Source organism: Symphalangus syndactylus, chromosome 17 (assembly GCF_028878055.3).
Source record: "Symphalangus syndactylus isolate Jambi chromosome 17, NHGRI_mSymSyn1-v2.1_pri, whole genome shotgun sequence".
Classification (NCBI taxonomy): Eukaryota; Metazoa; Chordata; class Mammalia; order Primates; family Hylobatidae; genus Symphalangus; species Symphalangus syndactylus.
Window position 1 is genome coordinate 95,767,490 of NC_072439.2, and position 27,320 is coordinate 95,794,809.

Below are 27,320 nucleotides of genomic sequence, written 5' to 3' on the forward strand. Positions count from 1 at the left end.
CCTTCTCATCTTCCCAGCAGGGAGAACCGGTCCCTGCCAGTGTCAAGAAGTCAAAACAAAGCTCCTTTCCATCTGCTTTTTCTTCCTCAATGGCTTAGACTGGAAAGTCATCAGGAAGCATGGTCTAGTGCTCCAAGCTCCAGACAGACGGCTTGACCTCTGTCCTGGCGCCCTGAGCTGGCCTGGGCCAGACACCGCACCCCCAGGACTGTTTTCCCATCTGCAAAACAACTCGGGCCTCTCTAAGCCAACATCACCTCTCACTGCAAAACACAGCCCCCTCCCTCCTCCAGGGGCAGTTGGCCTTAGAAACCAGCCCATCTTTAGGGGAAGAAATCCTTTACGGGGCAGGCGGCAGCAGGGCATAGCACAGAGGAAGAAAAGAGTTACTCGCGCGCTGGGGGCTGGGGGCGTTGGGGGGTTGAGGGAGGATGATGGTTTGGGGGAGGGTCTTTTCCACTCTCCTGGATCTGAGGTGGAAGGTCTCTGCTCTGGGCTCTGATTTCTAGGGAAACGGGATGGTGTGATGTGCAGATAAACAGAGAAGCCTGTTGTAGACGGCTGTTGGGTGTCTCCAGGGATCAGTAACACCTTCATCAGAGAGAATGCTTCTGTAAGCATTCTACTTCCCTTCCCCACCCCCACCCCTTAAATAAGCAGCTGTTTCCTCTGCCCCTGTCCCTGGCCCCTCGCCGCTGCTGGGTCATCCTGCCCACCCCGGCCTGCAGACTGACTTACCTAGTTTCAGAACTTAACTTCCCTGGATGCATTCCATCTTCTTCTACTTTACAAGGTCTCTTTTTACATCTGCCCTTTACATAAGACCCTGCCTGACCCAGCCTCGAAGGAAAACCCATCCCCCACCCGTGCTGGTGTTCGGAGCTCAGAAGTAGCCCTCCCAGTGACCCCCTGCCAGGCCTCTGTTGAGCATTTTCATCTGATTCTTAATCCGCCTCCTGCCACCCTGGCCAAACACACCCAACCAGGCTGCCTGTGGTAGGCTCACAATATCCCTGGCTCTTATGCTATCAGATAAGAAACTTCACATGCCCCAGCATCACTGACACCAGGTCTGAGGTTTTATTTAGGAGGAGGAAAGATTAATAGATGCTGGGGCAAAGAAGTCCAAGTATTTGAAGAGACAGACACCCTTGCTCTCCAAAGTAAACCATTGTACACAATTGCATGGCCCTTAGATAAGATCTGAGAGGGTGGTTCTCACCCCTGGCTGCAAGTTAGAATCCAGGCTGCTCCCAGACAGATTACATGGGAATCTGCAGGACTGACATCCAGGCATTGGCTGGCTTTGAGAGCCACTGATCTAAAACAATGCCCCATTTTGCAGTTTGGGAAAGAGAGGCCAAGAGAAGGGAAGTGATTTGCCCCAGATTAGATGGTCATTTGGGACACAGCCCTGAGCAGAACCTGTGTCTCCTAACTTTAAATTCCTATCTCTTCCCATCATGATTTTCCCTCTGGTCACTTTAGAAGACAGAGTCTTAATCTCAGAGGCACATTAAACTTGTCTAAGGGAACTTTTGAAATATACAATGACAGGCTTCCTGAAATTCTGGTCTGATTGCTCCGGAGTGTAGCCTGGGTATAAGTATTCAAAGTTCCTTGAGTGACTCTCATGTGTAGTCACAGTTGAACAAAGCCCTGCTTATTAAAGGCTAAACCCCTTCAGAGAGACGGAAAGAGTGAGTGAGAGAGAGAGAGAGACAGAAAAATAATACTGTGCAGGCTGGAGGAAGGAAAATTGTCCTTGTAGGAGGAATCTTGGGATCCATCAAAACAAATGATACTTGAGCTGGATCTTGAAGGTTTCAATACGTGGAAGTGGCAAACAGCTTTCCGGGAGAGGGAACCATGTCAGCAGCGTCCCATAGGAAGGGATATGGGAGATGGGACAGTTAGGAATTGGACAGAACAGGCAAATTGGGACCAGCGTGTGGGAAGCTTTCAATTCACATGGGAGTGTGGCATGAACTGTCCAGCCCAGTGACTTCCAAACTCTCGCACACATCAGACTCACCTAGAGGGCTTGAACACAGGCTGCTGGGCGCACCCTTAGAGTCCCAGATTCAGTGGGTCTGCGTGGGGCCTGGGAATTTGCATTTCTAACAAGCTCCCAAGTAATCCGGATACTTCTGGCCTTCCCAAGACACTTTAAGAACCCCTGTGCCAGGCAGAGGGAAATCCCAGGAAGTTTCAGATTTGAATCACTTGGAGAAACATATACACACAGAGAGAGAGAGAGAGAGAGAACGGGGAGGAACTTCAGTAGGACAGGAACATTGATGTGGCATAGAGAGATTATCACAGAGCAGAGCAGCCCGGAAGCGCACGCAGGCGCGGCCACTGCACTATGGAAGAAGAAAGGAGGCCCAAAGAGGGCCTGGGCAGTGGGACTGGGGAGGAAGGCGGGTTTAGAGCATGTTCAGTGGACGGGTGCACAGAACATGGTGACTGACTGGGTTTGGAAGGAAGTAGGGCAGAGTCCAGGGGGAGTGACTTTTGGAAGCAGAACAGCCAAGGGGGTGCAATTCACTGAGCCAAACAGGCCAGAGGAGGGGCAGGTGTGGGAGCAGTGCCAGGGGCTTGGCTGGAACATGAACCCCAACCCTGTTCTCAGGTGCCTGGCAAGAACGAGACCTCGGACTTGGGCCTAGAGTGTGCCAGAAGGAAGATTTGGCCCTGCTCCCTAACGGTTGCTGTTTCTGCCCTAAAACTCTCCTCCCAGGCGTGTTGGGTGGCAGGCGGGGGGAGAGCTGAGCCAGGGTGGTGACCCATCGTGAGGTGCTTTGGGTCTGCGTCCCCTCCAGTGGACAGGCACAGGAGTCCAGCAGAGCTCTGTCTCTTCAAGTCCAGTCAGGGAGGCAAAGGAATCAAGCACTGCCGTGCACTCACACTGGAACCCACTTTGCTCCAAGACCTCTATCTGCCTTCAGTTTACAGGCTGTGCTCCCTGAAGCAGTAGTTCCCAGTCTTGGCTGCACGTTAGAATCGCCTGGGGAGCTTCAAAAATGCCTACTACCTGGGCTGTACCCCACACCAATTAAAACAGCATTTCTGGGATAGGACCAAGGCATCTGTATATTATAAACCTCCACAAGCGATTCCCAAGTGCAGCCAGGGTTGAGAATTGCACCCCGAAGGGTGTATATAGGTAGCCCTCAAATAGCAGATTTATGAAAATTACATTTCCTCCCTAAGGAAATGGTTTGAATGTGTCTAACACCGCCCTACCCCACCCCACTGCCCTCCTCCCACACAAGTGACCTGATCAAGGGACAAGCCTGGCCTTCTGGGCCACAGGCCTGCCTTGCAGGCTGGCAGGAGCTGTTGCCCATAGTCAGAGTTTATGGAAGCTGAGGCCACTTCCTGGAAGGAGGAGACTTGAAAGCCCAAAGTCCAAGGAACTTCATTCAAGGAGACTGGACCAAATAGAGCCAGAGGGGGTAGAGAGTGTATGGGGAGAGATGGGGCTTTATTCAGAGCCAAAAGCAAGAGGGAGGTTTTAAGGACCAGAGAGACCCTGTGAGAGGAACAGGGATGTGGGTGATGGGAGGTGATCTGCATGAGATTTGGCGACACCAGGCAATTCCTCACGGCTGTTCTTCAGGCATCCCAGGAGCGTGGGGAAGCCAGGAGAGGATAGAGTGCCCTGGGGGGCCGCCTCTCCTGGTCCTCCTCCCCGACTCAGAGTCCCAGGGGCAGATACGAAGGGCAAAGAGAGAAAAGGGCTGGGAAACCAACAGCACAAGGAAGCTGATGAGGGCAGGGGATGGGGGCATTCACTCCAGGGGCACATCAGGACTGAAGGGGGCCCGAAGCTTGCACAGTTGGGAGGGCTGTCTTTAAGCAAAAGAACATGACATGTCAAATACAACTTGAGGTCCTGGGCCTGGGAAGGAGCCTGAAGTGAGGGGTCCTGGTGTGAACCTGCTCTGGCCAACAGGCTAATAATCTGGGCTAAGACTCATTGCTAAACCGTGCCCCACTTTCCAGGGTCTTGCCTTGTCTGGGACACACCATCAGACTAGGAGGCCAGTTGTCCATTTTATTTCTGGGAAACGAAGGAGTAAAGGAGTCTCTGTGATCAGTCACCCAACACAGAGGTGTCACAAAGAGGTCCTCCGTGCAGCGCTGCAGGCCATTCACTCCCTCCACAGCTTCACTTTAGGATCTGTGATGTGTCAGGGCCAGGCTAGGAGTGAAAAGCATCACAAGGACTCAGACAGGGCCCAGCTCTCACAAATGACAAGTTTTCAGCCTAGGAGGCATGCAGGTCTCTGTGAAGGCAGGGAAGAGAGAGGGAGGTAATTGCCTCAGGCAGTTAGGGTGGGCTTCCTGGAGGCTGCAACCAGAGAAGGGAGCCTGAGAGAACCTGCCTAAGTTCACAGGATCAGGGAGAGCTGGTCTTGCAGAGGGAACAGCCACAAAAATATTTATTAAGCACCTACTATGTACCAGACTTAGATCTATTATATGAAGTCAATGAGTCTGTTCAATAACACCACAAATTGGGTCCTAGTATTGTCCCTATTTTACAGATAAGAAAGCTGAGACACAGTGATGCTAAGGATCTTATTCTCAGTCTCACAGCTACTTAAGTGGTGGGTATGAATTTTAAACCCAGGTAGTCTGGCTCTAGAATCCATGCGTGCACAAAGCTATGACGAGACATCTTGGAACACTTTGAGAACTGCAAATATACTCAGTGTCCCACACACAGGAAGCACAAGGAAGGCATGTGAGGAAGGGGGCCAAGAGGGCAGGAAGGATCCTGGAGGGCCTAGAAGAACAGGTAAAGAGGTTTGGGTAAGGAACGCTACCCAAAAGAGGCAGGGCAGCTACTGAAGGTTTTTAAGCAAGAGCATGGGTGATCAGATCTAGGCTTTAGAAAGGTTACTGTGTGCCGGGTGCAGTGGCCCACAACTGTAATCCCAGCACTTTGGGAGGCTGAGGCAGGCGGATGTCTTGAGGTCATGAGTTCGAGACCAGCCTGGCCAACATGGTGAAACCCCTTCTCTACTAAAAATAGAAAATAGCCGGGCATGGTGGCAGGCACCTATAATCCCAACTATTCGGGAGGCTGAGGCAGGGAAATCACTTGAATCCAGGAGGCGGAGGTTGCAGTGAGCCGAGATCACACCACTGCACTCCAGCCTGGGCGATAGAGTGAGAATCTATCTAAAAAAAAAAAAAAGTTTACTCTGTGTAGAAGATGTGGTTAGAAAGGATGGATTAGAAGCCATCAGATGGGAGCAGGGGATCTCTAAATATGCTATTGCAGAGTCCTGGCAATTGTGAATGGAACATCAATTGAGGCCAAGGCACCAGCCTGAAGTTCCTCTGGTTCCAAAGACCACCTTTAACAGCCTGTGGGTGGAGTAGACAGAAGAGGATCAATCTTATGCCACATGATGTGTTTTGGACTTAGAGCCCAGAGACCTGAGTGTGGTGCCCTCCTTCCCACTGGCCACCTTCGTGGACGAAGTCAAACCCCTTCACCTCCCTGGGCCACAATTTGCTTATCTGGAAAGTGAGCATAATAATTTGTGCTGTGTCTGACTCATTCAATTTTTGTGAAATTCAAACAAAATCATGTATGCAAAAAATGGCCCATGACTGTTATTGACAATGCAATGGAAGCTTGAAATGTCTGCACAGTTAACTGATAGCCTGGAGGCCAAGAGTCTTCTGTACTTGGGTTCAAGTGGTATCCTTTGCCTTGGCAATGAGCTCACAGCTGAGGCAGGTCCTTCCCACCTCCACATGACCCACTGAAGTCCTTCCCTTTCTTCAAAGCACAGCCCAAATTCTGCCTCCTCCAGGAAGCCTTTCCAGAGCCATTCTTCAAGCCCCCAGCTGGAAATGACCTGTCCTTCTCCTGAAGAATGCTGCTTTCTGCTCTACTCTTTCTATGTTCCATCTAGCTGCAGTTGCTTCTGCATTCCCTCCTTCCCTCCCCATGAGCTGCCACAGGCTGCTGCCTTTCTTTTCTTTTTCTTTTCTTTTTTTTTTTTTTGAGACGGAGTTACACTCTTGTCGCCCAGGCTGGAGTGCAGTGTTTCGTTCTCAGCTCACTGCAACCTCCGCCTCCTGGGTTCAAGCAATTATCTTGCCTCCATCTCCCGAGTAGCTGGGATTACAGGTGCCCACCACCACATCTGGCTGATTTTTTGTATTTTTAGTACAGAAGGGGTTTCGTCATATTGGTTGGGCTGGTCACAAACTCCTGACCTCAGGTGATCCGCCCGCCTCGGCCTCCCAAAGTGCTGGGATTAGAGGCGTGAGCCACTGCACCCCACCAGCTGCTGCCTTTCTTATTCCTCTTTCCATCTTCCACTTATCCTATGTGCCAGCACAAAGGATACTCAATGCCTTTTGGTGGCAAGATTTGAAATACAGAGCAACTGAGTGAGTGGGCTTTGGACCCACAGAGAAGTCTGGGGAGACAGCAGCCCTCAGCCGGTGAAAAGGACAAGAGGGTTTCTGCAGGATGGCATGGAAGGGCCAGAGGCTTGACAGCTTTCTGCATCCTTCCAAAGTCCACTCTCCTCTAAAGACAAGCATAGAAATAGTAATAAAGTAACTGTCTTCACTAACCATAATTAAGTACTTCTTCTGTGACCATTTGCTAAGTGCTGGGGCAGAGTTGAAATTCAAATACTTCTGGCTTAAGGACAACTTCATACTGTGTCTCATGAATGAGAGGATGACTGGTTGTTGGAGGTGTAAGGAAACAGCAGGGATGGTGAGGGAGGGCTTCTTTCCTCTGCATTGTAGGGACTGGAGTCTGAAAACCCACAAGAGACCCTGGAATCAGTGGTCCTGCTTGTCCAGGCTTCCCCAGCCTAGAGAGTGAAGTATGAGTGATGGGTCCCCTGAGAGTAGGGCGGATCGCCACGGCATCCACAACCAGCAGTGCCCAGTGCAGGAGGAACAGTGGCTTTGCCAGCTTGTGGCTCCTCCAGGCATTTCCTTATCAGCTTTCTCCTGCAAGAATCTGGGCTATCAACTATGTTACAGGCGCCCAGCTTCATAGAAACCCTGTTTATTAAAAAAGGGTGGGGTGTAGAGGCAGTTACCCCAGGGAACTTGGCTTTGGAAATGGAGGCCTACAAGATGACCTGTTATTGAACCTGGGGCCTGCTCCCAGGGCAGGAGGACTGAGCCCATGTGGGCAGTTAATGGGACAATTCAAACCTTGGTGGGATGCAGAAGCAGAGATCCAAAATGACCCCTACACATCATTGGAAACTCTCCAGGATCTGCCAACTACTTCTCCTTTCTGGTTGGGCCACCAGTGGCTTTTTCTTCACCCAGAGTAGTAACTATCTAAACAAGCTGTTTTAATTAATTCTTTAGAGATGTGGATCTTGAAACAAAAGTAAAAGATCCCTCCCTTCCTCTGAGAATGAACTTATGAAAAATATAACGTCTACTGTACAAATACAGGCAGTTTAGAAATTATAAAAGATAAAGAGAAAAACTTATCCGTAATTCTACCCTACACACAAAGAGAACCCCTACGAATATATATATATATATATATATATATATATATGTTTTTTTTGGTTTTTTTTTTTGAGACAGAATCTTGCTCTATCACCCAGGCTGGAGTGCAGTGGCATGATCTTGGCTCACTGTAACCTCCGCCTTCCGGGTTCAAGCAATTTTCTTGCCTCAGTCTCCCAAGTAGCTGGGATTACAGGCACCCACCACCAAGCCTGGCTAATTTTTATACTTTTGTAGAGACGGGGTTTCACCATGTTGGCCAAGATGGTCTCGAACTCCTGGCCTCAGGTGATCTGCCTGCCTTGGCCAGCCAAAGTGCTGAAATTACAGTCACGAGCCACCGCACCTGGTCGCCCTACTAATAATTTTTTAACCCATCTTTCCTGGCCCTGTTTTTATGTATTGAAAAATATCTACTTGATCTCATCATGTGGATGAAGTTTTCTGTCTTGCCATTTTCACTTCATAACACAAGTATTTGTCATGTTCTAACAACTTTGAATACAGATATTTTAATGGCTGCATAAGAATCCTACCATATATTATAATTTACTTAACTTTCCCCGTTGTTAGATGTTGAGGTTGTTTTTGGTTTTGATTGTTATACATAATACTATAACTTTTAAAAATAAAATGAATCAATAATTCAAAGACAAAAAACAATCTGGGTTGTTTTAGGATATGTCCTCCTGTCCCTCCGCTCAGCTGCTTGAGAGGAGATGGGACCCAAGACAGCAGAAAGGTGAGAATGCGCAGGAGAAAACCCACAGCCTGTGCCTGCGAGAGGAGGGGGAAGCCGATCCCTGCCTGGCTGATCCCAGACTCCTCTGCCGGCCCTGTTGACATTTGATAAATGCTTCCTGAGAAGATGTTTACCCAGGAGGAAATTCATCATGCTTCCCCTTCCTACCACGACGGTGGGAAGAGGGGCTGCATTGGCCCCATAAATTCCAGCCACTGTCTGAGCTCACCACCTCACCTCCCTGGGTGCCCCTGAAGGTGCGAGACGAAGGCATCAGACACCGAAAAGCCTGTGCCCGGATGTGGAGAAGCAGCCAAGAGGGCATGTCTGTAGACATCCTACTTGTCACTTTCATCTCCTGTTTTCTTTCTCGTCCATTTAAATTAAGTTGCTGATTGTCCTTGTTTTATCCAGGAAGTCCTAAAGGACCCACTGGCCTTTTTGTTTTTTCCTCCCTTACTGGACAAGGACGGGAAGCCAATGCAGTGGCTGGATCTTCAATCGTGGGAGCAGAGGTGTCTGTGGCCCTGGAAACACCATTTGTCTCCCAGCAATCGGGCCTCTTGGTTCCACTTTCAGTTGCACTGCCGTCTTCTCTAGAGAGGCAGTTGGCCAAGCACAGTGGCTCACCCCTGTAATCCAAGCACTTTGGGAGAGCAAGGCAGGTGGATCACCTGAGGTCAGGAGTTCGAGACCAGCCTGATCAACATGGTGGAACCCCGTCTCTACTAAATACAAAAGACTAGCTGGGCGTGGTGGCACATGCCTGTAATCCCAGCTACTTGGGAGGCTGAGGCAGGAGAATCATTTGAACCCGGGAGACGAGGTTGCAGTGAGCCAAGATCACGCCGTTGCCTGGGCAACAAGAGTGAAATTCTGCCTCAAAAAAAAAAAAAAAAGAGAGGCAGTGGAAGTATTGAAGGCTGTGATATCAGGGCCACCGCAGCCAGTTCAGCGTCAGCTCTCGCTCACTCTAACCTCCAGCAGGTCTGAGAACTACTCAGAGCCAAGACTTTCTTGCCTGTGAAACAGAGGCAGCAATACCAACTGCGGCAGTTTCCTGGGAGGGCCACGTAACAGAACGCATGGACAAATACTTTGAAATAGTAAAATAACATGCAGGTGCTTGTTTTATTTAAGCCAAGGAAGTTGGCCAAGTACGCCATCTATAAGATGAGCAGACTATAAGAATACCTGCCTCCCTTTTTCCTGAATGTCAGAAAGACAGAAGAGATAATATTTGCAAAAGTGTCCAAGATCGTGAGTCGGTTTTCCATTTCACCAACATCCAAACAATCAGAAAATAAAACACACCCCAGAACTTGTTTCATTTCTAAACGATGACCACCTCAGCCATCAATAATACCCTGAAGCAAAGCACCAAAGACTAATTAACTTCTTTTTTTTTTTTTTGGAGACAAGAGTTTCACCCTGCTGCCCAGGCTGGAGTGCAGTGGCGCCATCTCTGCTCACTGCAACCTGCGCCTCCTGGGGTCAGTTGATTCTCCTGCCTCAGCCTCCCAAGTAGCTGAGATTATAGAAATGCGCCATGATGCCTGGCTAATTTTTGTATTTTAGTAGGGACAGCATTTTGCCACATTGGCTAGGCTGGTCCTGACCTCAAGTAATCAGCCTGCCTCAGCCTCCCAAAGTGCTGGGATTACAGGCGGGAGGCACCACACCCAGCCACTGAATTCCTTTTTAAAATCACATTCTCACTATCTAAAAGTTCCAGAAAATGACTCTCAGAAATGTGTATCCGAAGCAACTCAGCGGTTTCTTTGAAAATCCAGATTCTTGCACTGTACTGAATCAGAAACCCTGGGACACAGGACAAAGGACACTGCATTTTAACAAGCTATTTCGGGGACTGTTTTGCACACTAAAATGACAGCCACAAATTTAGAAGCCCCACATCGTGCTGCAGAAGTCACAGAAACCTTCTCTCTTTATGCCCTTTAGCAGCCAATCCCTGAACCCTGCAAAGAGAAGATTTGTGTACAGAGTATCCACTGGAGCCCAAGTCATATACGATCCCAGCCTCCAAGGCCCCAAGGTCCACAGCTCTGATTCTGGCAAAGGCAGATGGAAGAGGCTGGGTCCAGCCCCCTAGGCAGCCTGTGTAGGTTTGAGTCCAGACCACAGCAGAAGTTAGCACAAGAAAACGGAGCTGGTACATGATACTGAATTAATAAATAGGGAGACTGTGTTCCGAGGGAGGGCAGTGGACCTCAGGGGACATCAGAGTCCAGGTCACAGTAGCAACAAGAAAGGGAGGCAGAGGGAGGGGACACACAGGCCATCACAGATTCTAGGAATATGAGTTCTCTAAATGACTTTGATAGTTCATTTTAATCAATATATAGTTTCCTCTGAGTTCCTGGGGGCAAATCTCAATCGTGGAGCCCTCAGAAGCAGTTGATCATTGTCAGGGGTCAGCAGACCTGGGGTCAATCTACCAGGTGACAGGACCCTATGCATGACTGTTTCCACGTGGCACGACAGCTGCATGTGGAGATATCGAATTTCCCATGAGGCTGACCTCCCACTTATCCTTCAGGATGAGCTGAGCTGTATTCCATGAGGATTGTTCACTGTGGGTTTCAGTCATCCTGTAGGAATGTGTGAGCATCTGCAGATGAATGAACGTTCTAATTTTTTATGTCTGGATGGCCACCATAACCCCTGAGAGTGAGACAAATGAGCTCTCATCTCCATCTTTTAGGTGAACAAACTGAGGCTCGGAGAGGTTAGACTCGTTTCCTAAGCCACACAGGTTGAATGTTCACAGACAGGACTGCAGTCTTCTAGTTCAAATTTCTTTCCGCCACAACTTTCTTATTACGTCTCAGAAACTTGGCTTTCGAGATACGTCTAGAAGCTGTTTTCTCAGCCCCTTGAAAATCTATAGGAGATCTTCCTTCTTGTTTTCTAGTTAAAAACAGCGTTCTTATTTAATACTTTGGCATACGGTTAGGGTGACCAACCTCCTGATTTCCCCAGGATTGTCCTGGTTTTAGCATGAAAGTCCTGCCTCCCAGGAAACCCCTCCATCCCAGGCAACTAGACCATTGGTCACCTTACTAGGTCATCAGACTATCTCACCCTCTCAGGGAGTCCCCAGCTGCAGGCCTCTGACTTCCCATCTGAGCTCTGACTCACTCACCTCCAGCTTCCGCCTCCCCAAGAATTCAGACCCTTCAGAGCAAATACAACACTGAGAAATCATTCTCCACTCAGCTAAGCACTTTCGGTGAGCTTCTGATCACATGGACATCTTAGCAATGTAAGAGAATGTGCACAGAAATATCAGATTTATTAGCACCAATGTCCAAATGGCCGTATATCAAAAATTTGCTTTACTGAACAATGGTGCCGGAAATGAAAATATAATTTGAGACCCAGAAACTACATTCAAACTAGAAAAAAGTGAGTGTTATTTGCATTCATTATGTCCAGTGAAGCAGACAATCTGGTTAAATTCTGGCTCTGCCGCTTAACAGGTGTGTGGCCTTAGGTAAGTTGCCTAATGTCTCTCTGTACCTCAGTTTCCTCATGTGTAAAACGGAAATGATGATAGAATCTACTTTACAGCGTTATGATGAGAATTAATACATATAACTCACTAGAGAGTGCCTGCAGTAAACGATGTTAGCTATTGTTCACTGCCCCATAACCTACACACGGCAAGGCCAATGCCAGTATCTAAATATCACAAACCAAGCAGAGGATAAGAGGGGAGTCATTTGTTTCCCAATAACTGGGGAAAGGAAAAGGGAGACTGGAAAACTGTTTTAGACCGAATCTATTCTTTCTTCTTCCCTTCGAGAGTCATTGTATCCTCAAGCACTGTTGCTGATTCTATCCTTGTGATCTGGGATGCCCAAAACAAGCCAGGAACAGTCATCAGGAATGTCCCTCACATTAGTATAGCACTCACTTGTACACGTGTCACTTGTACGCATGTCACTCTGCTGCCACATCTGTACAAAACCACTTCCACTACAAACCAAACTTCTCTGACCCATGTGGTCTGCCTAGCATTGACCACTGAGCTTCTATCTACCATGTGTCTCTTGCTAAGCTGGATGCTGTGGGAGATGGAGGATGCAACAAAGTGTAAAAAGTGGACGGAGCTGACCCTGGACCATTTACATGTATCTAGGGGAAGAGCTCTCCAGGTTTCCAGGTGTGTAAAACAGGACACATCGGGTGTCAAATGACCTTGGGATTCAGAAAGGACAGGCAAAGGCACGGCACTGTTGGCAGAAGGGGTCCACAGGAAGAGGAGAAGCCCCCGGTAGCCCAGCCTTTTACACCAACCTCACTCAGTCTTCTAGAAGAGATGTGATGAGCGCTGCTGACCCTCCAGCCTCAGCCTCTCAGTGTGCTCCAGAGAACTTCCAACAGGAAGACTGGCTTCTCTGGGCCCGAGGGCTTTCTCCAGTGCTGGCGCTTTCCAGATGAGCTACAAAATTAACACTCGCTGGGAAATTCACATCCTCTACAGAGCAGCCTTCAGGGACTGAGGGGAGTTGGTGTGTGCACACCCAGCCCCCCAGGAGGATCGTTTTTTGAGGTGTGTGCTTTACACTCTTGCAACAGCTTCCCCATTGGGATGAAGCTGCGGCTGCCCATTGTGTTGACTGGCTGACCATGGCCCCTTTACCGGTTGCCTCCCTTCCCCTTATCACTGCCCACACCTCTCCCGGGCTCTCCCTGGTTTACCTTCTCCCCAGTAAACTTGCACATCCTTGTCTCAGGGGCTGCTTCTGACAAAACTCAAGCTAAGACATTCCCCTATTTCCTGTGAATGGATTAATATTGTAACCATTTGACTAATAAGAAAACTAGGACTCAGACTATCTATCTGGTCTGAGGTTACATAGCAAGCATGTGATTGTCCTCAGGCTTGACCTCACATCCCTCTGTACCACCACATCTGTCCTTGTAGCATACTGAGAGAATTGCACACATAAGTGTGTTGCTGCATCCCAGGGACACTGCTCACCCTGACTCCCACCTCCACCCCACTCAGGAAACTGGGAATTTTCTCCTGCCTCAGCCTCCCGAGTAACTGGGATTACAGGCCTGCGCCACCATGCCCGGCTAATTTTGCATTTTTAGTAGAGACGGGATTTCTCCATGTTGGTCAGGCTGGACTCCAACTCCTGACCTCAGGTGACCTGCCCGCCTCGGCCTCCCAAAGTGCTGGGATTAGAGGCGTGAGCCACCATGCCCAGCCCCAAGTAGAAACCTATACTCCATGTGGGCCTGAAGCGCAAGCCAAGAAATAAGAAGCTACCCTTTCTGGTATGTAGAGTTGCAGAGAAAGTGTTATCTGTACATTGTTTATCCAGATCCACAGAGAACAGCTTTCACAAGCACAGTCCCAACTTTTGGCAATTTTTGCAAATCATTTGGATTAAGGTAGCATGCAGGTATTGTGTTGGGGTAAGTGTGAGTGTGTGGCTGGATGTGAAATTTTACTGACAACCAAACCATAGTTGGGAAACTTGAAAGTGTTGCCAAGGCTCAGGGAGCTGTCGGTAAACCCCAGGTAAAGTTTTGGCTCAGTGAAGAGGTAACTTGATCCAAGTTTTGAACAAGATGGAATTATCACGAGCAGCAGCAGATGGATGGGGTAGATCACACGAAATGAGCAGGCGGATGGGGTAGATCACATGAAATGAGCAGGTGGATGGGATAGATCACAAGAAATGAGCAGACGGATGGGGTAGATCACATGAAACCAGCCTAAACTTATCAAAAGCCGACTGCAAAGCTTCTTCCATTTACGTCCAGTGTTCTAGTTATCTATTGCTGCATAATAAACCACCCCAAAACTCAGTGGATTAGACCCTGGCCATTCCGTTGTATCTCCTGAATGTGTGGGTCAGGAATTCAGGCAGGGCTTGCCTGAGAATTCTGTTCCACATAGTATCAACCAAGGTTACTCACAAGTATTCAGCTGGCAGATGGGCTGGTCTGAAGGGTCTCTAACGGCTTCACTCACATGTCAGGCACATTGGTGGACATGGCTAGAAGGCTGGGCTTGATAGGGACTGTTGATCAGAGAACCTATCCATACATGGCCTCTCCAGCCTGGTAGCCTCAGGGCAGTTGGACTTCTTACACAGCAGGTCAGTGCTCCAAAAACAAGTACACAGTGAACAAGCTGGAAGCCACATGGTTTTTTATGACCTAGCTTTGAAATCACATAGAGTCACTTCTGCTGTACTGCTTGTCAAAGCGGTCACAAACCCAACCAGATTCAAGGGGAAGAGACTTAGATCCAACCCCTCAATGGTAGGAGTATGTAAAAGTACAACATCCAGATTGGGTTAGAAGGAAGGGGCCGAGCATGGTGGCTCACACCTGTCATCCCAGCACTTGGGAGGCTGAGGTATGTGGATCACCTGAGGTCAGGAGTTCAAGACCAGCCTGGCCAACATGGCGAAACCCCGTCTCTACTAAAAATACAAAAAATTAGCCAGGCATAGTGGCAGACACCTGTAACCCCAGCTATTCTGGAGGCTGAGGCAGGAGAATCACTTGAACCCAGGAGGCAGAGGTTGAAGTGAACCGAGATTGCACCACTGAACTCCAGCCTGGGCAACAAGAGTGAAACTCCATCTCAAAAAAAAAAAAAAAAAAAAAAAAAAAAAAAAGGAAGCAAAGAAGGGAAGCCAGAGCTTGCAGGCTTCCTTTGAATCTGAAATTATAGTTGCAGTTGCTTTGTCCAAGGGAAGGAATTCTAAAGGGAGGGATCTGGTTGGGCTAAAATTGTTGGAAAGCCAAACCAAGGCCACACTGGATTCTACAGAAGATATCTTGTCCCACTGAGCTCACAGGGACACCCAGGCACCTGCTGCAGTGCCACCCTGCTCTCTGGCCTGTGCTACCGGCTGCGAGCGTGGCGTGGCTTCCTGACAGCTCTGCACTCAGCACTGGCTGTCGTGATGAAAGCAGCTGAGCGAAGTGTTTCCCTTGCTCGGGGACGCTGGTCTCCTGGAGCTGAGAAAAAGGGAGGAGGCCAATGTGGGAGAGTTCAGCTGATTTGACCAATATGCAAACCACATGGGGATCAGGAGCCTGAGAAAGAGTGCCTGGTGTTGCTCATCACATTGAAGGCCTGCAACTAAGGTCAGGCTCCATGGGGCACTCTCACCGAAGCCTGCGTCTCCCAAGGCAAGGCAACGCTGTGAGCCTCAAGGCTGATGGTACTGTCCAGTCACGGAGGAGAGGAGAATGCCACAGTCTCTCACACATCTACGTACCACGGTCTGGCACAGGTATGTCCTCAGAAGAGTCAACTGAATACACTCATTGGTTCAATTGAATATGCTTTTCATATAATGTTTGTGCACTTTTTTTGTTTGTTTCTTTTTTTTTTGCATTTACTACATAAGAGATCTAGAAAAGGATGGCAGTGGGGGTAGGGAGTTGGTAGTGAAAGGAAGAGAGAGAAAGGTCCTGATGCTTGTGGAAACAAGCTTCTGGCCTTGAACTGTGGCCCAATCTAGTGGTTGGAAGTGATCTGACCCTACAGACAGCCCCTTGGCTAATGAGCTCTTTACTCAAAATGAGTTTGAAATGTTTGATACGGTCCTAATTAAACTAATTATTTCCCTCCAAACTTGCAAACTTATATAAATAATAAATAGATGGATGGATGGAATTAACATGTATTGGGAAGGTTCTATGTGGCTGACATGTCCTAGGTGCTTTCATATTGCTAATTCATCAGTCCTTACAAAACTCCAAGGAATAGACGCATTTATCCTTTTTATTTTTCAAACATGGAAAAAACAGAATGAATCAAATAAAAGCCCAGATTTGTCGCTCTCTCTCTGTCTCAAATCCTGTTTTGAATTGCTGCTCTGCTTCTGGGGTGATTCTACAATCACCACTCACCCCATCACATGGCCTAGAAACCTAGTAATGTGGGCTTCATCCTGACCTCCATGGCAGTCAACAAACAGGTCTCATTCATTTTTCATCCTCAGCCTTCCTCCAACACTCGCCCTGTGTCAGGGTCCTCAGACTTTCATCCTTCATTCCTTGCCACCCGGGCTATTGAGCCAGCCTCCTGACAAGTCCTCTGTGCTACCCCTGTAGTCCATCCCTCACACTGTAACCAGAGAAAGCTGAAACACAGACCTCAGCATACTAAGCCTTTTGCTCATAAAGTATCACTCACTCCCTGCAACCCTACAGCCTGCAGGATAAGGTGACTAGCCCTGAAAACTGGTGTTCAAGGCTTTCCGTGATCTCCTCCTGATCAACATTTCTCATCTCATCTACCACTATCCCCTTTCAAGACTTTTTTTTTTTTTTTTTGCAAACCAGAGTCTGCAAAGCTCTGGGCATTGTTCTGGAAGAGGAGAGGAGTTCTACATAATAATTTTGAAATGTTATGTTTTTGTTTCAGTGATACAGGAAAAAATAGATAAATATGACACGTTCTGATCCTGCCTCATTATTTTAATCTCTGTGTTATTTATACTTGCTTTCACAATCTTTGATGTTATTAACTATTCAGGTGACACTTTTTAACTTTTAATGCGCAGTTTCTCAAACTGTGGTTGCAGAGCCTCCAAGAGTACCGGGATAGTTGCTCATGGGTCCTCAAGCTCTTCCCTATATTCCAGGTGTACTACATTGTGCTTGTATGTGGATCAGATCACAAATTTCATTTTAGCCTTATCCCTGCTTCATCATCTTTACTCGTGTTCTTCCTTTGGTTTAGAATGCCTTTCCACATTCTGCACACTCAGCTCCTACCCAGCACCATTTCCAAGCTTCTTCATGCATGTCACTAGAGATAGCCCTGCTGTAGATCTCCAGATGTAAAGATTCTCTGAGTTGGAATGGGCACTGTAGATCATAGGCTATTGTCCTCTTCTTACAGTTAGAAAAACCTAGGCACAGAAAATGGAAGTAACAAACCAAGTCTAGAATCCAGGACCCCTGACATCTTATATGGTGTTCTGCTCACATCTCGCAACATGCTGCACACTTTTCTTAAAAGTTTTATCATCCATTTTTACACTGAGTGGCTGGAAGGGCTGCATGCAGAGTAAATCCTTAGCTTCCCTATAACCATAACTGACAGGGCCATAAAACCACAGTAATTACCTGACATGTTCATATGTCTGAAACACTATAATAGAATATCCCATGAGATCTGAATGCTGGAAGCACTTTGCATTTTTGCATTGGACAATGGAGGCTGCTTCAATTAATGTCAATCAGACTTACTCACTCCAGAGAAGTCCAAAATTATATGCTGATTTATTGAACTTACTATAATGTTCCAAAATTGATTTTTTAACGTTTCTGCAAACTAAGATATTATAGAGAGGCAATATAGCAATTAGTTCAATGTTCTGAACTTAGTAGATACTCAATAAATGTGAGCTGAATGGATGGATGCCCCATAGGCTGGGAGCCAAGACACCTGAGTGCCAGTCTCATTCTTCTACTAATAGGCCATGGGGGCTTGGGAAAACTGCTTTCCCTCACTAAGCTTCAGTCTACTCATCTGTAAAATGAGGTATTTGGAGCAACCCAATTTTATCTTCCTGAGGTAAGTCCCTTGCAGCTCTAAAATTCTACAATTTTGTGAAAATGATAAATCCATTTATACTATTGTGTCAAAGGAAAAGAAAAATAATACTATAATTTATTACCTATTCTAATTTTATGCTCCATTGCTTCTTTCATGCATCATTATAGGTGTTTTCAGATCCATTACATAGTTGAGTTATCATGACTAACTTTTGAGGAAAATACGGTTATATTCTGCCTCTACATTTGGGAAAACAAGTTTTATTAACTTGAGAAGACTTCAACTTCCAGTCTCGATAGAATTACTACTGTTCTCAGACATTGGGAAATAGGTAGTGCAAAACTGTAATCTGTGAGAGAATGCATCAATGAGGTGAGACCTGAAATAACCCCAGCTTTATGCTTGGAGGCAATTTCCAGCCCAAGAGCACAGTCCAGTAGCTTCACTAAGTTGAGGAGACAGAGATCAGTCTATGGACCTGAGGCAGCTAGGAGTTGAGGATCACAATTTTTGAAAGGAGGGAGATACACAGAAAAGTAACACCATAAGTCTGCTGAGATATTTTCCTGAGTCTTTGCTGAGTATTCAACTATATGTGTATAAAGTGAAACTCTACATGACCAGGGAAGAGAAATGACAGGAGACTTGTAAGCTGAACAATCCAAAGCTCTCAAAAGGTAAGGCCATTAACTGTGCATCAACCAGCCAAAGTGGAGAGTCCTTGGTGATCCCTTCGGACATTCAGTGAAGAGCCCAGAGAAATCACACTTGAATAAAACGGCCGAATTATCCCTGGAGTGAAGTTTACTCTAGACTCTCCATAGCAAAGTGTAAAGCCAGGATTCAAAGATGTCAAACTGATCCATGTGCAACTTAACTGTCTGCCAAAATAAAGCCCAAACAAAGCCAAAACCAAGATTTTTTTTAAAAAAAGAAGACAACAAAATCCAAATACTTAATGATAGAATATTACAATGTCTACCATCTAATGAAAAAATTACCAGACATATAAAGATGCAGAAAAACGGTGACCCATAATCAAGAGAAAAATCAGTCAATAGAAACAGACCTATAAATGACAGAGATGATGTACAAGTATTTAAGTGACTTGACAAGACCCACCAGTAGGGAGTGCAAATTCAAACCCAGGTCTCCTGACACTCTCATTTAGTGCTCTTTTCATTGCCTATGCTCACCAGTCTCTCTGCATGTGTGGACATTTATAGGGTTTTACCATGACAAGCCCAGTGCCATTTTCCTATGCTTCTGGTCTGCACTTTGGTCACAATGGCTGAGAAGCCTGCAGAGGTAGCCACAGATATGAAACCTACAAAGGCCAGTCTCTGATCAGGAACAAGCACTGACCATCCTCATAGACAAAATTTTAACCATGCTGAAACAGAAGTCACTTGTGTCTCTTCCCCCTCCCCAACTATGGAACTTGCATGGGAATTACCCATGGCCATTACCACATGGCCACTCCTGGTCACATCTCTGGCCAGGAGGTCTCTCCTCCCCAAGGGCTACAGCTTAAGGGAACATGAAAATCAGTGTGTGAACAATGGCAGCATGCACCAGGAAACCAGCCCGCAGCTTCAGCCCTGATTGGCAAAAACTTAAGCAAGGAGTAAATGGAAACAGAAAGCATCACAGGAGGCTGTCAGCCTGCAGAAAGGTGCAAGTCCTACCCCCAATGCTGGGAGTATATTCATGTGTGTGCTGCCTACAAGTGTTTGCGAGAGAATGGTGACACAGAGTCACCTCCCAGGCTGGGGGTACAGTTTTCCTCCCTGCAATTTACTACACAAGTTGTTACCAAAGCAAATATCAAAGCCCTGCAATTTGCTAATTATAGGCGGGATCCTGGGCTTGTGGGCCCAATTAACCACTTGTTCCTCATTTTCTGTGTATGACCTGCCGACTGCACCCACAATTACCCAGTTGTCTTTTTAACTGCCCTGTGAGCTGGCTGACTCACTTCCAATTCACTCCCACTATCCCCTCCAGATGGCCTTTGGTGTCTTTTTGTTTCCAAGCTCCCTCCACTTGACTATTATCTCTCTTTGCATCACAGGCCACTGTCTGGTCACCCAGGCTAGGGCTCCTACAAGAAGTCCTGATCTTACTCCTTTCCTACGCTTGGAGCCTGTAAGACAGGAAGCAGCTCCTGTTGGTCTGGGCATCTTGCCTAGCTCCTCAAGGAAGCTCAGGAGGCTGTGGCCGCATTCAGCCTCTGCTCCCAGACAGACTCCACAAAAGGAGCAAGGAAAATTACAGCTTCTGTGGAGCCGGCCCACTGCCGGGGCTCCTGCCCATGGCCTCCATCAATGCCTCCCTGGTTCCCTACCTCAGTCAGGCCAGGGCTGGATCCAGGGAAACTCATCACCAGTCCTGGAAGAGGACATCCCGATAGCTGCCAGCATTAGCTCTCTGGAGAGACACAAATCAAAAAAGGAGAAAAATCCCCCAGGATCTCCTGCTTCATTAGGCAGACTTCCTGGCAAGCAAAGAATTTCCAGCAAACTTTTTGATGGGTTACTATGTCAATGGTTCCTACCCTTTTTTGTGTCACAGACACCTTGGAAAATCTAATGAAAGTTCTGGACCCTCTGCAGTGAGAAATGCCCATATCCATTCATCCATTTATTTATTTAATCATTCAGCAAATATTTATGGAGCACCTATGTGCCAGGCACTATTGCAGGGACTCAGAAACATCAGTGGACAAACAGAGAGAATTTCCTGCTGTCATGGAGCTTATAAGACAGAAAAACAGGCAATAAACAATGAATGTAATAAATAAGTAAAATACATAATTTGCAAGAAAACAAGGGCTATGGGCCAGGCAAGGTGGTGCACACCTGTAATCCCAGCACTTCGGGAGGCCAGGGTGGGCAGATCACTTAAGCCCAGGAGTTCGAGACTAGCCTGGACAACATGGCAAAACCCCATCTCTACAAAGAAAAAAAATACGAAGAATTAGCCAGGCATGGTAGAATGTGCCTATAGTCCCAGCTACCCAGGAGGCTGAGGTAGGAGGACCACTTGAGCCCAGGAGGTTGAGACCTCAGTGAGCCATGATCACTCCACTATACTCTGGGCTGGGCGACAGAGTGAGACCCTGTCCTGGTCAAGAGCGCTATGGAAAAAGGAAAATTAGAGCAGGACAAGAGAGAGATAGGTGGGAATGATGTCACATTTTTAAACAGGACTTGTCAGGGAGTCTTCATTGAGAAGTGAACGTGAGCAAAGAACCAAAGAATATAAGAGGTTCGCCATGTGGTTATCTGGGGAAGAGCGCAGCAACAAGCGCTCACGTGAACAGCCTGAGGCCATGCCCAGCGTGAATGAGGACAAGCAAAAGGAGCAGCATGGCTGGACCTCGGGAAGAGGGAGGAAGGCTGCCTCAGTGAGAGATGTGGTCAGAGGGGCAGAAGTCGGGAGACACATATCACGTAGGAATTTTACCGAGTTAAATCTAAAGCCATGAGTGGACTTTGAGCAAAGGGGCAATATGATCTAAGACTTTAGAATGTCTGTCTGAGGCTGCTACGGGGAGCAAAAGATTTAAATGTCAGAAAATGGTAGCCTGGGCCGGGCGCAGTGGCTCACACCTGTAATCTCAGCACTTTGGGAGGCCGAGGCGGGTGGATCACCAGGTCAGGAGTTCAAGACCAGCATGGCCGACATGGTGAAACCCCATCTCTACTAAGAAATACAAAAATTAGCTGGGCATGGTGGCACGCGCTTGTAATCTCAGCTGCTCGGAAGACTGAGGCAGGAGAATCGCTGGAACCCTGGAGACAGAGGTTGCAGTGAGCCTAGATCGCACCACTGCACTCCAACCATGGCGAGAGAAAAAAAAAAAAAAAGAAAATGGTGGCCTCGGCCAGAGTGGTTGCAGTGGAGACTGCTGGAAGGTTGAGTCAAGAGCAGCTCCACAATGGATGTGGCATGGGTGAGAAAGGGGCACACATAGAATTTCACACGCAATTCGGCACTTTAGCAATCCCCTCTCTCCATCCATGGATGCAGGGTCCTTTATCAAATGACAAGGAAAGTGGTGGACCCTAGAAGGGAGAGCGAAGGGACTTCAGTGAGTGGACATGGGGAGCCCTAGCTGTATCTACAAGTTTCACTTCTTTTAAATACATAAGAAAAAGACATTTAAGGTGAATATAACAATCACCAATATACCATTTCTGTGTATTTTAAAAGATTCATCATTGAAAATGGAGCTGCTTATCTCAAGATTTTCCAGATGCCTCCCGTTTGCTTTTTCAACGCATTGAGGGGGAATCAATACAATTGTGCTGGTCAGTCTGTCTGCAACATCTGGCCAGGTGCCTGGGGATGGGAATACTTCATTTCTCTTACTTTCCTTCCCTTTCTTCCAGTGGCTCAGAGTCAAATGTGAGAGAAGACAGGACACACACAAAAACCACATTGTACCAAACACAGAGTCTAGAGGAGGAAGAGAGTGATGGTAACTGGGAAGACCTGGGAAGGCCTCCTGGCAGAGGCGGCCTTTAAGCAGGATCCAGGAGAATGGGCAAACTGGGACTCGCAAGGAGAGAGACAGTGTGGGCAAGCTAGGGCCCCAGCACCTACTCCACAATGGCCCATGTTAAGGGGAACAGGCAGGGATTTCTTTGTCTCTGCTACTGAATCAGAGACCAGACTAGATCTGAGGTGCTTTTCAGAACCCTGAAGTCGCCCCAGTGGGTCCAAGAAGGCCATGTGGTGGAAAAGCTTGGTTCTGGGCCTGCAGCAAGCTGTAACCTGCAGATGAGAATGACTTTGAGGTCCCCAGAGATGCGGGCTACTGAGGCAGGGCAGAGTCCCTCTGCAGACCTGAGTGAAGATCTCCTTAGGAGGTTCCCCAGCCAGCTCAGCCACCTCAGGATCTGGCCCCTAGACAGCAAATTTCTCACAATCTGAGCCTAGGGGAAGGTCCCCCGCTGCCCACATTTTGCAAAAACTTGCGCCATGTCACAGTTCTGATTAGGTGCCAAGAGAACTATTTCCCAGGCCACAGCTTTAACAAGGCCATGCTTCCTAATTACTAGTTTTCTCCTAATTAAATAAAAAAGGGGGGGAGGGAACCAGTGATTACCCCACCTTATAATACCACCTTCCATTTATATGCATCTGTCTTCAGAGAAGCTCAAAGTGCTTTGTATATTATTGCATATTTTTCCCTCGTAACATCCTTGAGATTCCTAGGGGTGCTTATTATCATACCATTTTACAGCTGGGAAAAGAGGTACTGGCTGAGGTTAAGCAAAGTGTCCAAGTGCCCTCACTAGCAATGATTAGTATTCCGAAGCTCCTCTAAGAAACCCCTATACGTTTAGAAATAAGGTCATCTCCTGGGAGGTAAACTAGGCTAAAGCAACACATAAATAATGGTTATTTATTGCAAACTTTACAATAGTAATTAACACTGTTTAATTCTCACAACAATCCTATAAAACAGACACTCTTACACTCATCTTATCATGAGGACAATGAGATTCAGAGACGTAAAGTTACTTGCTTAGAGTTGCATAATATTAGGTTAGTGCAAAAGTAATCGCGTTTTGGCATTACTTTCAATGGCAAAAACCATGATTACTTTTGCACCAAACTAATAATAGTTGTGACAATAGTAAAAGCAGAAACTAATATTTATTGAGCACTTGCCATGGACCAGGCATTTTAGACTTACTAACTCATTTAAGTTCTTACAACACCCTCTGAAGTAGGTATTAGTATTATCACCATTTTGCTGACAAGACTGAAGCACAGAAAAGTTAAGTAACCTACCCAAGGTCACACAGCAAGTAAGTGGCAGACCCATACAGGAACCCACAAAGGGTCTCACCATGCCAGTTTACCCACCTGAAGGAACATTGTACTCTGAAGATTGGCCTGGGGATACTCAGACAGTCAGGGTGATGCAAGGGTACCCCATGGACACCCTGTAGGTGCACTTTTTTTTTTTTGAGATGGAGTCTCACTCTGTCACCAGGCTGGAGTGCAGTGGTACAATCTCAGCTCACTGCAACCTCTGCCTTTCCGGTTCAAACAATTCTCCTGCCTCAGCCTCCCAAGTAGCTGGGACTACAGGCGTGTGCCACCCCGCCAGGCTAATTTTTGTATTTTTAGTAGAGACAGGGTTTCACCATGTTGGCCAGGATGGTCTCAATCTCTTGACCTCGTGATCCGCCCACCTCAGCCTCCCAAAGTGCTGGGATTATAGGTGTGAGCCACCGCGCCCGGCCTGGATGCACTTTCAGTACTCCTGCTGTGTGCTGTGTGGGTGGGTACTGAGTGGGAGGCGGGAGGGGCACAAAGCTCTTCCTGCCTGACTCAGGCAACTGTGCTGAGTACTTTTTGCTGATATAAAATGGCGCTGTAGGAGCTGTTAGTACAAAGGTAATGGAATCCAAGAGGAAGAATTCGCCAAGAGAGACATTCAGACCAGTGGGAAGCCAAGCTGGTGTGGCGCGTGTTTGGGGGAGGGCACACATCTTGCTCTTCCGCATGCCAGAGAAGGGAGCTCTCAAACCATCCTAGAACTTTGGCCTTCACTGCTCTCTCCCCAGAAGCATCCCCTAAGGACTTGTTCTGTGCCCACACCTCCATACGAAGAAACAAACTAGACAGGGGCAAATTCTGACTCCTTGACAGTCTAGCCAAACTTGTTCATCAACAAATTGGCCTGCTGGATACAGACTTCACCATTTCAGGGCAGGAGTTCCCCCAAGTGCCTGGCATACTTCCTGGGGCATCGAAAGCAAGACCTGGCCCTTGCCTCGACCCTCATGCTGTGGGTCCCTCTCTTTCTCACACCTCTCTCCTCTCTCTTCAGACCGACCCTGGGAGCCACCTGCCTGCCGTCAGCCTCTCCTGTCCCAGTGCCTGCCCTGTCCCTTTCCAACAGGCAATAGATCAGGTTGCCGGGGAGCCCCTCTTGAGAATGGCGGCATGAGAGTTAACAAGCTGCCAGCACGTGCCCAAAACGGACAGCAGGTACTTAGTTCCTGGTGAGTGCTGGGTGTGCCACCCCGGGGTCCCAGCACTTTCTGACCAAAACAGAGCATTTAAGAAGGTCCTGGCCAGGCGTGATGGCTCACGCCTGTATCCTAGCACTTTGGGAGGCCGAGGTGGGCGGATCACCTGAGGTCGGGAGTTCGAGACCAGCCTGTCCAACATGGAGAAACCCCGTCTCTACTAAAAACACACAAAAAATTAGCCAGGCGTGGTGGTGCATGCCTGTAATCCCATAGTCCCAGCTACTTGGGAGGCTGAGGCAGGACAGTCGCTTAAACCTGGGAGGCAAAGGTTGCAGTGAGCCGACTCCAGCTTGGGCAATAAAAGCAAAACTCCTTCTCAAAAAAAAAAAAAAAAAAAGAAAAGAAAAAAGAAAAAAGAAAGTCCTCACTTGCCATGTCTGACTTCCAAATTTCCCAGCGTTTCCTTCTCCACTTTGTTGAGGTTCGTGGCTTGCAATGGTTGGGAGCACTGGCTCTGGAGCAAGACCGCCTGAATGTAAACCCAGCCCAACCATTTGGAAGCTGTGTGGTTCTGAGGAAGTTCTTAAACCTCTCTGGGCCTTCTTTGGTGCCTGTAAAGCAGAAAGAAGAATTCCTACGTCATAGAATTGTTGTGATGATTAAATGAGTTATTAATTTAAGTGGTTAGAACCGCGCTTAGCACAGAGGAAGCACTCGAAAGTTAACTACTATTAGTGATGTCTAAACTTTTTTCCCCAGGGAAGGCTCAATTCATTTATCTGAGTCAAGTTCAACTTTGCACTCCAGTCCTTCAGGCAGGTAGAGGTAACTTAATCCTGTGAAAACTGTTACCGGTTAGGAGGAGGGGCGAATATCAGGAAGGAGATTCAGCCCTTAGAGATTTAAGGGCTTAAAGAGCCTCAGTGTCTGTTGACCACGTAACATCTGCAGAAAAGAAAACCAGAAGGAAAGAGCGCTGAAGGACCCACCGGGGGAGGAGGATGAGCCACGCTCTCTCTAGGCTCCCCAGAGGTGCATTGGTTAGATTCCCGCCCCGGCCTCAGCCCCAGCCCCAGCCCCAGCTCGGGTTCCTCTGCAGACGTTCAGCCCCTTCGGAAATGTAAAACCCGGGAAGCGAAAGCTGCGGCGACCTCCCAGAGCCTCTCAGGCACGCGGCATCTCTCCCCACTGGCAGCGCCTTGAAATACCAAAGGCCTAGCCAAAGATGGAACTGTTTTGTTGGGAACTCGGGTTTCCCCCACCGCGAGGCTGAGCCGGTGGCGCAGCTGCTCAAAGGTCACGCCCGAGACACGTCCGCACAAGCTCGGGTGGCGGGGGGGGGGGGGGGCAGCGGGGAGAGAAGAGGGGAGGGGGCAGGGGGAGGGGGAGGGGGAGGGGGCAGGGGGGAGGGGCGCCACCTTCTCCAGGGCCCTGCGGAGTGGGCTCCCATCTGCATCTCGCAAGCATCCAACCCGGGGAGGTGGCTTTCCTCTCCCTACGAAGATTTTATTTCTGCAAAACAAAAGGTATGCCAAAAAAGAAAAAGTTCCTAAATGAAAAGAAAATGCTTCTGTAAAAATGCTAATTGTGAGCTTTTTATTATTGTTTTGGAATTTCAACTGATGGCTGAAAGAGAAAATCTAAATTTGGACACAGGAAACCTGGAGCCAGTTAACCTTGAGAAGTTAAGTCTTCATTTTCTATTAAGTAAAATATTTGGGTTTGAATGCTTAGAGCCCTCTGCTTATGATAAAAATAGAGGCACTGAGCAGTTTAACCACCTGTGTTTTCCTTGGATCGCATATTTTCCACAGTAAACAAGAAAACAGATTGGAAATCCATTCATTCCTTCATAAGATGTGCTTCAGTTGGGGTTTATTTGTGTTTTCAATCAATGGAAAACAAAAACAACTTCTGCAGCGTTATGATATTTCATGCAAAGAAGCTCCAAGAAGCTCTTTTTATCCCCTCTGCAGCTATTTCTACATAAATCCCAAGATTTTTTTAACGCAGTTAATCATTGTACTTCCGTTTAGTTTTCTGAGCACATACTACATGCTTTACCTGCTGTCATCTCATTTGTGACAACGCTTGGAGAGTAGTTATTCTTAATTCTTATTTGCCAGATGAGAAGACAGGCTCAGAAAGAATAAGCAGTATCTAATAAGGGACACAGCCTTTACATCTGAGAGCTACAAAGCTGTGCTGATTCCACCACCATAAACCATTTCCAGTGTTTAAATATTACTAAATAAATAGACAGATTCATAGACAGGAGTTTGTTCTTTTAATTCCCAAGGTTGCTCTTTAGGTGACAGGCATACAGTGGAAGACACTTTCTGGCCAGGGTAATACTACATAGCATTACTAAGCCTCTGAGCCTCAGTTTCCCTTCTCCAAAATGAGACATATATTTAAGGTATATATCCAGCTCTGACATCCAGAGACTTATTGTAAATGAAAAGCTTAGGCTCAG

At 47.5% G+C, this 27,320-nt stretch overlaps 1 long non-coding RNA gene across 1 annotated transcript in view; it reads right to left on the reverse strand.

The window, feature by feature from the left end:
- LOC134733192 (uncharacterized) overlaps positions 1 to 25,511 on the reverse strand; it is a 40,739-nt gene extending 15,228 nt beyond the window's left edge. Inside the window, exon 1 of the long non-coding RNA XR_010116718.1 lies at positions 25,273 to 25,511. This is a non-coding gene — a long non-coding RNA (uncharacterized lncRNA). The remainder of the gene's footprint in view (positions 1 to 25,272) is intronic.
- Positions 25,512 to 27,320: the final 1,809 nt, after the last annotated feature.